The sequence below is a fragment of the Panthera tigris genome, chromosome B1 (genome assembly GCF_018350195.1).
Source record: "Panthera tigris isolate Pti1 chromosome B1, P.tigris_Pti1_mat1.1, whole genome shotgun sequence".
In the NCBI taxonomy this organism is placed as follows: Eukaryota; Metazoa; Chordata; class Mammalia; order Carnivora; family Felidae; genus Panthera; species Panthera tigris.
The window spans coordinates 51,802,936-51,815,741 of NC_056663.1; the positions used below are offsets into that span (position 1 = coordinate 51,802,936).

At 43.1% G+C, this 12,806-nt stretch overlaps 1 long non-coding RNA gene across 3 annotated transcripts in view; it reads left to right on the top strand.

Moving 5' to 3' along the window:
- The window catches only part of LOC102966135, a 50,742-nt gene extending 38,165 nt beyond the window's left edge, over window positions 1-12,577 (top strand). Inside the window, exons 4-5 of one of the 3 annotated variants that reach the window (XR_006216677.1) lie at window positions 6,374-8,332; window positions 12,097-12,577. This is a non-coding gene — a long non-coding RNA (uncharacterized LOC102966135). Of the gene's footprint in view, window positions 1-6,373; window positions 9,580-12,096 lie in introns of those variants that run through there. The other 2 variants (XR_006216678.1, XR_446952.3) reach the window with 2 other exon arrangements.
- Window positions 12,578-12,806: the final 229 nt, after the last annotated feature.

Genomic DNA, 12,806 nt, shown 5'->3' on the forward strand with positions numbered 1-12,806 from the left:
AGTGAAGCCTTCTCTTATACCTCTACTTGAAAGTATCGCTTCCTATTTTGGAAGCCCATAACACCTCTTTTAGGGCTTTATTTTTCACTGTATTATGGTAATTACTTATGTACATTTCTTGCCTCATATTTAGTTCCTTGGGGTTTGTATCATCTTTAAAACCCCTCCAAAAATAAAAAATAAAAAAAATAAATAAAAAATAAATAAATAAAACCCCTCCAGTTCTAGCTCTGCACCAGACATAGTAGGTGTTCAATAAATATTTGATAGCCAAGTGAATGATTGAATTTGAAATGGGAATACTGTTCTGGCAGGAAAGCTCCAGTGGGATAAAATAAATCTATTATCTGCCACCTTGTTCGTGCCAAAAGGATCAGGGCATGGCAGACCCAGTGCTCTGAGAAATCCAAGGTCAGAGAGTCTCTACCATGGCTGTACCACGTCTCAAATTCAGGTATCATTTGTACCATTCAAATTCTTCTATCATTTGCCACATCCCATTGAAATATACCTCCTACCTCTGATTTCAAAGTTCCTCAAGCATAGAAGTTGTTCCTGTTCAAAGCAGGGCATCCAGAAAGCAGCTAGCGAGTCAGAAGTGAATTCCAAATTGAAGATTTCTCTGGAAGTTTAAGACCAAGTAACAACTATAAACAGAACTAAATGCATCTCTGTCTAGAATACTCACATCCCAAGACAGCCTTCTCCCTTCAAAGGGGGCAGACTAGTAACAATGAAAAAAACATCACATCCAGACTAGTAACAACGAAAGAAAGATCACAGCATCCTCATGGCAGTACAAAAACTTCCCACAACAGCCCTACAGCAACAGTCAAACCCCAAAATTAACCCACTTTGCAGAGACCTGGTCTCTGCTCAGAAAAGAAAGGGGAGAAGATACAATACCTTTCCACAATGAGGTGATGTTCTACACCCCTTCCCCACTCCCATGCTTGTTCTGACATGTCCCGGATTCCCTCTCAACCAAGGGAGTTATGCTCATGTGCCAGCAGTGGAGCACTACATGGACAAAACTGGCTCGTCTGGGTCAGAAGTCATGTCATGTCCTCTACTAGGTTTACTTTTAAGAGTTTGATCCACTCAGATCCTTCCCCTCTAAGAAAAAGAGTAAACCCAGTGCTTAGGGCTACCAACACATACACCTAAAAAGTCTCTATTTTTGATGCAGCAAGTTCCTTCTGTTCACTCTGAAATCTCCTACTTATCTCTGTCTTAGTAGTGATTTGGAGGTGCAATAGGTGTGGGCATCCAGGAAGGGTGGCACCAAGTGTGGAAATGGCCCATAACCTGCCTGCAAAGAGAAGTCAGCCCAGTATTCAAACTTCAGAAAAGTCTCCAGTAAACAAGGTGTCCCTTGTGGGAGAACCGGGGACTCTGAGATGCTAGGAAGATGGAGCAAAAAGAGGATGGTGTGGATAGCTATGTAGTGAACTTTCTCTTGGCACTGGGTGGGCTGGAGGGTAATGCTACAAGAAGGAATCCCACAGAACCCCACCTAAAAACTGGCTTCTCTCAATCTGCAATAGCTATGTCAACAAAAGAACAGGGAATAATAAGAATTGTGCTTTATTGTACCTAAAAAAACAAATCAAAACATTTCTTAAGCATTTAATTATTTCAAAAGAAATCTTGTAATCCGGGGAAGCTCAGTGAGATGGTAAATTCCTCAGAATCAAAAACCAAATTTGGAAGCATATTGTCATTGTGCCTCTGTGTGTGTGCGTGTGTGTGTGTGTGCGTGTGAGTGAATATATCATATATTCCCACTCACCTACTTACAGGTATATATAGAAATACATATTTATCAATGGATTTTCCTCCCTTCAAGTCAACACCAGTGTGTTCCACCTTCAGTACACATGTATTATCTGCATTCCAATTCATAGACAGACCATTAATACCATAAAAAGAGAGAAATAGCTGAGAATAGGCAAAGTATAACCTAGCAAGAATTGTTTTAAGTGCCGGTTCAGCATTGTTAAAAAACAGAGCAAGCCTCCCCCAAATACCAGCTAAAATGTCTGTTATTAATACACACTCACAATTCTTTAAGGTCATCAGAAGAAAAAAGGGCAGAGAAAAAGACATATTATGAAATTGAATCTTAAGTGTTTTCCTTTTTTGTAGTCTTTGTATGTATTTTAAGGGAAAACTCGCCATTTGTAGAAATGATTCTCCCCCCTTCAGTTACTTTTCCCTAGCTCTCTCTAGAGCTAGGGAATAATAAAAAACATGTACAGAGTTTTGCTGATTTATCATTTTTAAGAATCTTTCATTCTAACTTATAGATCTTTCTTTATCCTATTTAAAACATTTAATGAGTTCGAGAAATGTCTTATATATTTTGGCAAAAGACACAGAAAAACAAGGGTTGTTGAACTATACAAAGTATCTAGGGCTCACGACTTAGATGTGCTTAGCTTAAGGAAAATAATTGTGTTTAAACACATAGAAAAAGGGAATCAATTGCAGACAATCCACCTTGCATTTTCTATTTAAGATGCTTTCACCCTGTACTGTAATTGGTCAGTATTCTTCCGAAAATTTTGAGTCTTTATGGCATCGCTGGCTTGTAGATTACAAATGTTTCCAAATCACCATCCCTCTTAATACATAGTATGGAAAGAGTTCCAGAAAGTTTAGAGAAGATGTGAGGGCTGGGCACAAGGTAGTTCACCACCAAATAGCACAACACACAAAATCAACCTAGAGAAAACAGCAAAATCAAAAAGTTGAAAGCAGCCAGGTCAGACTAGAATGCTAGGGTGTCAGTGAGTACCATATTCCATGCCAAGAAATTGAAATTAAAAAAAGAAAAAAAAAAGAAAGTTGAACATAAATCAATATTGAAAGCTTCAAAAAGTCAAAGCCAAACCAATGTTTCCTTTTTCCCCCTATGCACAAACCTTTTGTTTTAAACCCAATGGCATTGAGATCAGTAATTTTATCTGGAAGATTCAAGTCTGCAGAGACACTCCCCTTCCATTGATCACTTGAGTCCACAGAAATAAAGCACCTTTGGAACCAAGAGTTGTTCAAGAATCCTAGTGTCTTATTCAATGTGTTGAAAAAGTACAGTTAAAATAATTAGAATAATTCATCAAATGACAAACACAATTATATTGACTCTAGTGAATAGGCAAAAGGGCTCCCCAGGACAATTCACAACTAAGGAGATAGAGCACAATAAAAGGCTATGACATTTTATGAATATTCTGTGTTATAGCTTTGAACTTTATTGCAAAGCAAAAAATATATATTTTTATATATATATATTTTTATCTACATTTCACCTCTGACATTGTACACAACACGAAAGCACAGAAAACCAAAAAAATCATAATGAGGTAGATACATAACACTTACAGATGGAGGAGACTAAAGAGTTTAAATTTGGCTTAATACTGTGGTCACCAATGTATGCATTTTCAACACAGCAGCAAGCATTGATTCACAGGGCAAGAAGCCCAGTGATCTCAAACCCAAAAATAAGCCCCATTAAAAAATACCTGCTTCAAAATGAAAAAAAAACATTTTTTTAAAAGTCAGGGAATCAGATGTGTTCAATCGCAAACCCTGGTGAAATAAAAAAGAAGGGGGGAGGTTGTTTTTGCTTTTGTGCCAGGAGAAAAAAAAAGTAATTTTCACCTATCCAATTAGGAGTAACCTGTCCCATAGGTTTCTTCCGTGTATTCCTCCTCAGTGGGGTTGGGTCAGCCTCAGGAGCTCTGTAGCCAGCTGTTGACGGTAAGGAAATAGGGTTTCCTTCTTCCTTTTCCCTAGGGTAATGCTCACCTCTGCAGCCACAGTAACAGGGACCACTAGCCTTTGGGGGCTCCTGAAACATGCCAGGAAATGGCTGGAAATCAATATAGCTGTGAAGTCTCTAGTATAGCTCTACCTTTCTAGGATCATGTGCTCTCTTGGCGGGTGAGGCAAGGGTTTGGGACACTGGGATCACTCATTCCCCTATCAATCCCTCTTATACCCTTTCCAATGGAGAGCTGAGAAGGCCATCTTCTGCCATCTTCAATTTTACTTATGAATGCATTTTCACTGTAAAATGTGATGTCAGGTGGTGATGGCTATGGCAGAGACCACCTCCTTCCTTGTATGCCATCTTGAATGGAAGGAGGACGGGGTGAAGAGAAGGGACCTGGAGAGGACACTTGGCTGGTTGAAGCAGCAGCTGGGAGAGCCGAGCAATGAAATGCCCAACTGAGGAAGGGGCAGATCAGGCAAGTGCAGTTCGCCAATGGAGACCTAAGGGGGTCCACCCAGAAAGCCAAGTAGTAACTTGGGTTTGTTGACAGTGCCTAGAAGACCCTGGAGACCCTAAAGAGAATGTGAGAGAAGCAAGGCCCAGAGACATTAATGGGGCTAAAAGTGGAATTGAATCAAACTCCCTTGGATTGTTTAATAGTTATTTTTACTATGGACGTGATCTGCTTTTGGTAGGATTTGCTCTGCTCCCAGAAATATCTGGGAACAGTTGCAGAACAGGTCAGCCTCAGGCAGGAGAGGAGACAGAGGGGTCCCAGAGGAATGGTTGGTGAACTGGGGATAATGGAAGGATGGGCAAGGAACTGATAAGCAGCCACCTGGGAGAGATTTGTCACATGAGCATATTGTACCTTCAAGTCAGCCTATGCTAGGCAGGGCCAGGCGCTGTTCTCTGGAAGCCAGAGTGTGAACAATACTCTCCCATGTGTTTGTGCATCATCTCCCCTGCTGGACCATCTTTCCTCTTTGTCTTCCCAATGTCTACCCCAGGGCCTAGCCAATAGAGGGCATCATCAAGGTTGAACTGCATTTTTAGAAAATGGAGTAAGAGAATGGATTGGGAAAGAAGAGAAAGTGTCCAGTGTCATAAGGGTTTTGAAGACCCCATATTCCCCCTCAAGGCAATAGCTGGGTGTATTTTTGCCTGCCTAGATGCATCTCAAGTGAATACTCACATTTGAATTTTGAACATAAAACATACTTAGAGGAAATAATACAGTAGCAGGGCCCAATGGGAAAGGAACTGAACACAGTTCATCTGAATATATGTCAAAACTGAGGTCTCAGCAAAGCTGGGCAACTGCTTCCATCCTGACTGGGCTGGAAGATCAGTGGGGTGGGGGGGGGCAGGGTGTGCAATCTGTCTTGAGTACTTAATTCCAGAAGGCAAAGACAAAGTGAACTTGCAACTATCACTCTCAAGTGATTCCCAGTCTTACCTTACAGGAGATCCTGGGCAAGGCAAGGCCATGGGCACTTCCAAACATCCCAAAGCTCACTAATCCAGAGTCTAGATCTCTGTCCCCTCAGAGACCCAAAGCAAAAGGAATCGGTCAGGATTGTAAGACGCATCATTCAAGTCATTATAAGGTGGAGACTATCTGACTACCAGGCATTCAACAGTGAATGAAGGCAAGGAGAATTTTTTCCTTGGAGACCCTTGAGAAGAAGTTTGATATTTTTTTGTCTGTGTCTGTGAGGAGGAGCAAAAATTAGGTGATGTCTGATGTCTTCAAACCCTGAGATTCCATTGTTTCTTTGTGCTCTGAAGAAGCTCCAGCTTTGCTCAAGGACTGAGGGATTTTTCTTTGTGTATAATTGCTGGGACTATGGCAGGATTAGGATAGGGTGTGTGCACGTGTGTGTGCATGCATGTGTGTGCACACACATGCAGGTATGCTCAGAGGCTGTCCAGTAGGCATTAAGCTGACATAATTGTAAGCAAACATGTAAAGCATGAGGCTGCCTCAGAGAAACAATAAGTAGGGTGCATTACTCCCTTCCCCTGACTCTCTCTAATCTGCCCTTTCCTGCCCATTTCCTGTCGTCCCTTGTGCTCTTCGTCTCTCATCTAGATAGTTTTTGTCCCCTTTGTCAGTGCACATGACAGTGACAATCACTTTCTTAAGCCTAATATTTTGATGTTGGTCATTTCATTCCCTGGCTTAGGAATTCACAGTGTCTTTCAACGACTTCTCATCCCAAATGACTTTCACCAAATGCAATAACCTGTCTCATTATTTTATTACTTTTCTGGTTTGGATTGATCATAGAGATCACCAGGCTCACTGTTGTGTTTTAGATATGGGGAAACTGAAACTTACAGAAGGCAAGCTACTAGGCAAGGAATGATGGGTACAAGAGCAGAATGCAGGTTCCCAGGCTGCCCCCACCACCAGTGCCCTTCCCCTGGCCTAACACAGGCAGCTTCTTGCCATGCCTGGCCTAGAATGGCTCTCACTCTCTGCCATGTCATAGGCATTGTGTTCAGAAACCTACTCCGAATTTACCCTGTGAGGCTTACATTTCTGAATCTGCCCTAACTCCAACCGTTCAACTCTTTTTACAGATCCTTGGAGAAATAACCCACTTATCTGGAAATCTCCTCACCTTTTAAGACCACACACAAAAGTAACAACAACAAAACCTATAGAAAGAAGACACAGAAGTTCTCAGGCCAACCAGGAAAGACATCTCAAAGTGTTTATAGGGAGGCTCCCATTCCATGGAAGTCTCCAAGAACTCATACTGTACAGGTCATGCTCAGGGTGACCTGTGGGAAACAGGCATCATTTTTCCTGGGGATACCTTATTGCATAAATGGTCACTAAATTTGTAAGTGCCCTAAAACCTCCCACACTCTCTTAGCCTCTCTGGCCATCTGCAAGAAAACAAAAATGCCAAGACTGCCTTCATCCCAGCTGGTCCTTGATGGGTGCTCTGAGCTACCTGGCCTTTATGAGCTGTTGGGAAAGGACATGAGTGGAGCCTGGATCTTGAAGAAAAGTGGGACCAAATGTCCAAGCCCGTACCCCCTGCCCCCAGCTGTACCCCTACTGACCACGAAACTCTGTGCAATCATGGAGGTTCTCTGAGCCTCAGTTTCCCCATTTGTAAAATGGGGCAGAGTTTCTCGCCTTGTGATATTCTTGCAAAGACTTAGCTGAGATCACTGTATGAAGGCATCTGGGACAGAGCCTATACATCACTGGCACTCAGTCAATGTTAGCCGAGTCTCAGTTCTCCTGTCCTCCACAAAGGGCTCTGCTCCATCATGGCTGATGTCACCTGCCACAGGCTACATTGGACTTACTCTGACACCCCTACATTCCTGGGACTCCAGTAATCCTAAATACTTTTTTCCTCTAAAGAAACTGCCCTGTTCCCCATGAGAGGAAACACAACATCTCTAAAGGGACTTTTTCTTCAGAATCAGCCAGCCTGAGAGAGCTTGGGGCTATACCTGATTTTTCTGGCCCTGGCATCTGGGACTCTATACCTGTCTCCTGCAGGGTCTCAGGTACCAATCAATGGCAAGAACCCAGCTAACAAAGGGTCAGCCGACATACCACAACAGGACCCTTCCACTCTGATGGGAAAGGTTTTAGTCAACAAAGGTTCTGTCTGTGCTGCTGCTGAATTGTCAGGCTTCATGATAGACACATTCCCTGGGTCTAGATTTATGGTTGCAACTCAATAATGCCAGCTTTGCAGCTGTGGCCTCAGAGGTGGCCCACCCCTTCCCAGAAAGGCAGGTTGTCATAACCCCAAAATAGGTATTGGACACTCTGCTTCGGCCCTGGTGAAGGAGCAAGGGATCTAGAACACTTCCACCCTCTATCCCCTCTTCATTTTGCCCTGAGCTCTGACCCTAATGGAAGACCTGCAGCCTCTGGGTCCCTGAACCCATGTCAGGGCCTGAGCACCAGTGGGCCGGCCAGAGAAGAGTGGGCTCATGAGGCCGGACCTTGGCAACCTCTGAGAAGCCCCTACCAGCTCCCCAGCCACTTTTTGGGAAGGGCCAGGAGTTGGAAAATCACATGGTGTTCTGGAAGTGATTCCCTTGATATTTTCTGAGCTGTAAAGACAAGTCGGCTTCTGGGAAAGACTCCTGGGTCTGTAGGCCTAAAGTTCTCCAGAATGCTACCTTTTCAGGAGCAGAAAGAATGAGTGATACATTCCTGGGATGGATCGTAGCAGGTATGACCTATGGAACAGGACAAAAGCAAATGAACAGCACTTCATTAAGATCCCCTGAGTAGCTAAGAGTATGTGTAGGGTGGGGGAGGAGTTGAGGAATGAGGCCAACAGAGAAAATGCATTCGTGTCAAAGGACCGACTTCCTTTTTCAATCCAAAGGAATTCCATCTAAGCTCCCACCAGCCAGAGAACGGAAGCGTGTTGTGCTGGAGCAGTTTAGGCAGTGTCGGAATTAATCTTTTAAAAACTGTCTCGGATGGCTCGGCCACCTTGTGCGAGATTCGTAAACCGTGTGCAAAACTCAGACTTGTGCAGGCAACCAGAGAAGGTAAGAACCTGTCTTCTGCACGCAGGGCTTCCCCTGCCTGATTTGTGCTTTGTCTAACCCCAGGATCTCTCTTCTTCCCAGCGGCTCTTTTGAAAGCCTGGTGAAGGCAGGCGAGGCCAAATTGGCTACAGGGTAGAACCTGCTATTCTCCCTCTTGGTGAGCTGCTGAGCATCTATTTCAAATACCTCTAAAGGATGGACAGCCTGAGGGCTGAGTTCCCGAATGCTTTTGATGCTGGGCTCTTGAAGATTCTCTCTATGTCTGACTTTCAGAATGAAAGCAGATGCAGTAACCCCACCCAGGCACATTGCAGTCACTGGCTGGCAAGGGAGGAGGGGTATTAGCAAAAAGTAGTGCAAAGGTAGGGAGGTGGGATTTGGCACTAGGTAGAGCACGTAGAGTCGGTGGGAAGGAGGCATTGGCATAAAGCGAAGGTAGAAAATATTCACCCTCTGAGGATAGGTTACTCCGTATAGATGACCACAAATAAGGAACAGAAACACCTGGGTCAAATCCTTCCCAGAGTATGCCAGCTCCCTGCCAGGGTCTGTATTCAGGACCAAGGTGTAGGTGCTGATTTAGCTGAAGGTCCCTGTCATTCCCCCAGCCCCCAATCCCAGAGGTCACATGCTCATTGTCCCACTTAAGCCAAATTTTTTTCTTGCCTTAAGCCAACACATCCCCAAAACATATCCTATAAAAGTAGATTTCATAAAGAATATAAATATTTTGAATCAAGAAGAGGATGAAAACAAGTTATAAACATGTAACTGAAACATAAAAATACACATCAGTTCACTTACAGAACCAAACAGGGTTACATCGAATCATTTAAAATGAAAGCAAAGGAAAACTCTTCTCGGGAGCTCTTAAATTTAGGAAAAGAATCACTGTAGCATGCTCACCTTGAACCAGGGATTGGATATTGTGGTTCTTGTACAAAGGAAAATCTGGGAGGGAGATGGAGGTCCGAGGTGAAGGAGGGAGGAAGATTGCATAGTTGTGAAACAGTGGCTTCTCATCAAGGTGAACAAGTGCGTCCTCTGATAAAATAGCATTTGATTTTTTTTTCTGTTCATTTCTGTTCACGGTATTTTTCTCTGTCCACCAAACATGTCATACACTGACACATATATACAGTACACACACACATGCGAGCGCTAAACACCTGAATTACACAGCCATACTTGAAAACGCCCCCTCCCCACTCGTTCTGCGCAAAGTTCCTATTTGCTTTTGCTACATCCTGACCCGTTTCTTGTCAAAACTCCTGTTTCGGATTGTTTCTTTAGCAAAAGGGATTGGGAGGGGGTGGGGGGGCGGGGAGGGGGGGCCTTCCAGGAAAGCACCGGAAATGGTTCTATTCTCTCACTGAATTTCTGTGGCAATGCCTCGCATTTTGGTTAGGGGCTCACTAGTTTTTAAGAGATAGGAAACAACTGCCTCTTTTTTTTTTTTTTAAGCTTTCTTGAGGTAAACATTATTTGCTAACACCTTAGGCAGGAGACACGTTTTATAGTGCTGTTGAGAAACTTTGCAAAAAGGAGGAAACACCACCAAAGTGTAACATCGATGCTTAAGAACATTTAGAAAGCAAGTCCCCGTTTTAACTCATTTCCCCTTCCTCTCATTCGGCCAACTCCTTCTAGTAACATATAGAGCAGAACAAAGCTGATTAATTGTCTATATCATACTGGGCATCCCTTATCCCAACCCACGGTAAACCTCTCTTGCTCACATACTAAAAATTGTGAGTCAACTGAAAAATTAAAATAGAGATGAACACACTTTACATTTTTTCATCCTTTCTATCTGCCTCAAGCATATATATATATATATATATATATATATATATACACATATATATGATAGTTTACATTAATACAGGAAATAGCAGAGGTTTTTAGTTACATTTTATACAGAATCGCTGCATCTTATCCTTATTTTCTATGCTCTCTCTCTTTTTGGATAAATAATTGGCTATAACAATCTATAGTAAGGCTTCACAGAAAGAATTCTGCATGTTTTGTTTTTCTCTAAGAACCAAGGTTTGTAAAATGAGGTTTGATTCTAGCACCTTATGCAGTATTAGTGATGTTGTTCCCTTGGGAGAAATTAGCAGTACCCAACACCTCAGGTGAATCTCTATCGGTTACGCAGTTCTCAAAGGCATTGCCAAAGGGAGGACGCTCGACATGGCGGAGATGCAGAAGCAAGTGGGGACAAAACAAAACCCCAGGATTAAAGTCTTAGCATCATACAAATAAAACCTTAAAACCGTGTCAAGTTGCTGTCTCCAAATTAATAATGACTTAGTGTTTCAGGGCCACCAATGAATCCCTTTAGGTTATCCTTCCCCATGAGGTAAGGAAATATACTATGATGTCCATTTTAAATGGGGAGACTGAGTCTGGGAGACCATACACAGGTCACAGAGGAAACTGTCTGGGTAAGAAACAGGGTGGGGGGATGCCCAGCCTCTCGCCTCTTACTACCTCTAATTGGTGACTTGAGATTTTGGAAAAGCAGCTTATTGGCCACTGATGAGGAAGCAAAACAAACAAACAGTTTTTGTTTTTGTTTTTTTTTAAATATCAGCACCAAAGGAAGTTCAAAAGAAGCTGCTCTTTGCTCCCTTATCAAACATCCCATATTACGGAGACAGCAACTTTCACAAGAAGGGAAAAGAAAATTAGTCACAGGAGTAGCCCATCTCTTTTGTGGGTGCCCTTCCCCAAAGTCAAACGCTCCACAGCGCTTAGTTTCAGTTGAGTAGCATCGATTTTTGCAGAGGAATGATCAACTCCCACCAAAGCTGCATCAGAACCTCAATTATATAATTATATAACTATAGTGATATCTCTATCTCTATATCTATTTATATATGTATACATTAAAGTCTTTTACTGCACTGGCACGGGATACCAAGGTAACGTACTGGCATTGCTGTTTGCTGCAAGTGGCCGCCTTGACTGGAGTTACACGAGAGAGAAGCACCACGAGAAAAGGCACCACAAGGTTTCAAGAAGTTAAATTGTTTGTTGTCACCGCCCTGATCTCGCCATGGTGGGGAAACAGAAAAGTCTTTCATCTTTAGCAAGGGCCCTGGAACGACCGATTCAAAGATTATCCCAATCCACATACATCCAACTCAACTCAACAGGGAGAGAGGGAAGAAAAGAGCCGGATGTGGTTGGTTTTACTGCTATTTCTTTTTGGCTACTGGAAAAAGGAAAGCATTTTCATTTTTAAAAAGAAAAGGCAGTGGGGGTGGGGGAGGGTGGGGACTCAGACACTGGAAACCAAGCCATCCTAAAAAAGGGAGAATAAGAACAAAAGTCTTGTGCTAAGGAAAGTCCTACATGGAAAATCTGTCTTTCTAATATGATTCCTTGGTGGCAATGCATTAGGGAAAAAAAGAGAGAGAGAGAGAGAGAGAGAATGATGGAATTACATCCATAGGCACCATTAGCCACAAATAGCACCGGGTCTAGATTGATGAGGACACATAGATGTCCACATCTGTCCACAAAGCTGAGAACCAGGAGTGTTGGCTTAGAATCAACATTACTTCATTCTTATAGTCTGGCCAAGAAAATAGGAGGTCGTTGGCCATTCGGAGCACCAAGAATCATGTGTGCCACTGATGAACCAGAAAAAAAGAGGGGGCAGTCAAGGACTGCAGAGTGGATGTTAAATGGCATTTTTATTTTTATTAGGTACTTGCCAGCCTTGAAATATCCCCTCCTATTTCTCATTCTAGGTGGGGGAATACACTCCACACGGGAACAGAGAACCTATAATTTTTGCAGAAAGTCTCAATGGGTGAGTGGTACAGAGTTCTCCTCACCAGCCATTTTCCTTCCTTTGCTCCTGGTCTGTGTCCAAAAAAGGGAAGTCAGCCAGCCATGCTGGTGTGATCTACAAGGCTCCTAGGACTTGCTGTCTAAGCCCATGGTGACCGGATGGGGAGGCCTGAGATCAGGATCGAAATGGCTTACTGCAGGGACCCCTCTTCCCAAACTCTGGTGAATGCTCCCACTGAACACAGAAGGCTGGTTGGGGGCAGGGGTGGTGGTGGTGGTTCTGATACATCTCTGTGGCATCCTTATTTAAATTGAATTATAGCTTTTCTTTCTGGTTTCTCGAGCTAGGGGGTTTAGCTTAAGTTATTTATTTACTTATTTTGAATTGTGATGCTTATCTATACTGAAAATAATACTCCCATTTCAGCACAAAGAAAAATAAATCATTCCTACCACCTTCTAGCAATCTAACTAATTTTTCCAAACCTACTTTTGGGGTGTGGACAACAGGGGCAAACAAAAGACTTCTGCCAGAGGAGTCCCCCATTTGCAAAGGATCTCTTCTAGAACCTTCCTGGGACAGAGGAAAATCACCAGGTTACACCACCTGCCTTGGCCCCTTCCCCCACGTCTCCTTTTTTGCTGTTTCCAATCATGTTTGCCATAA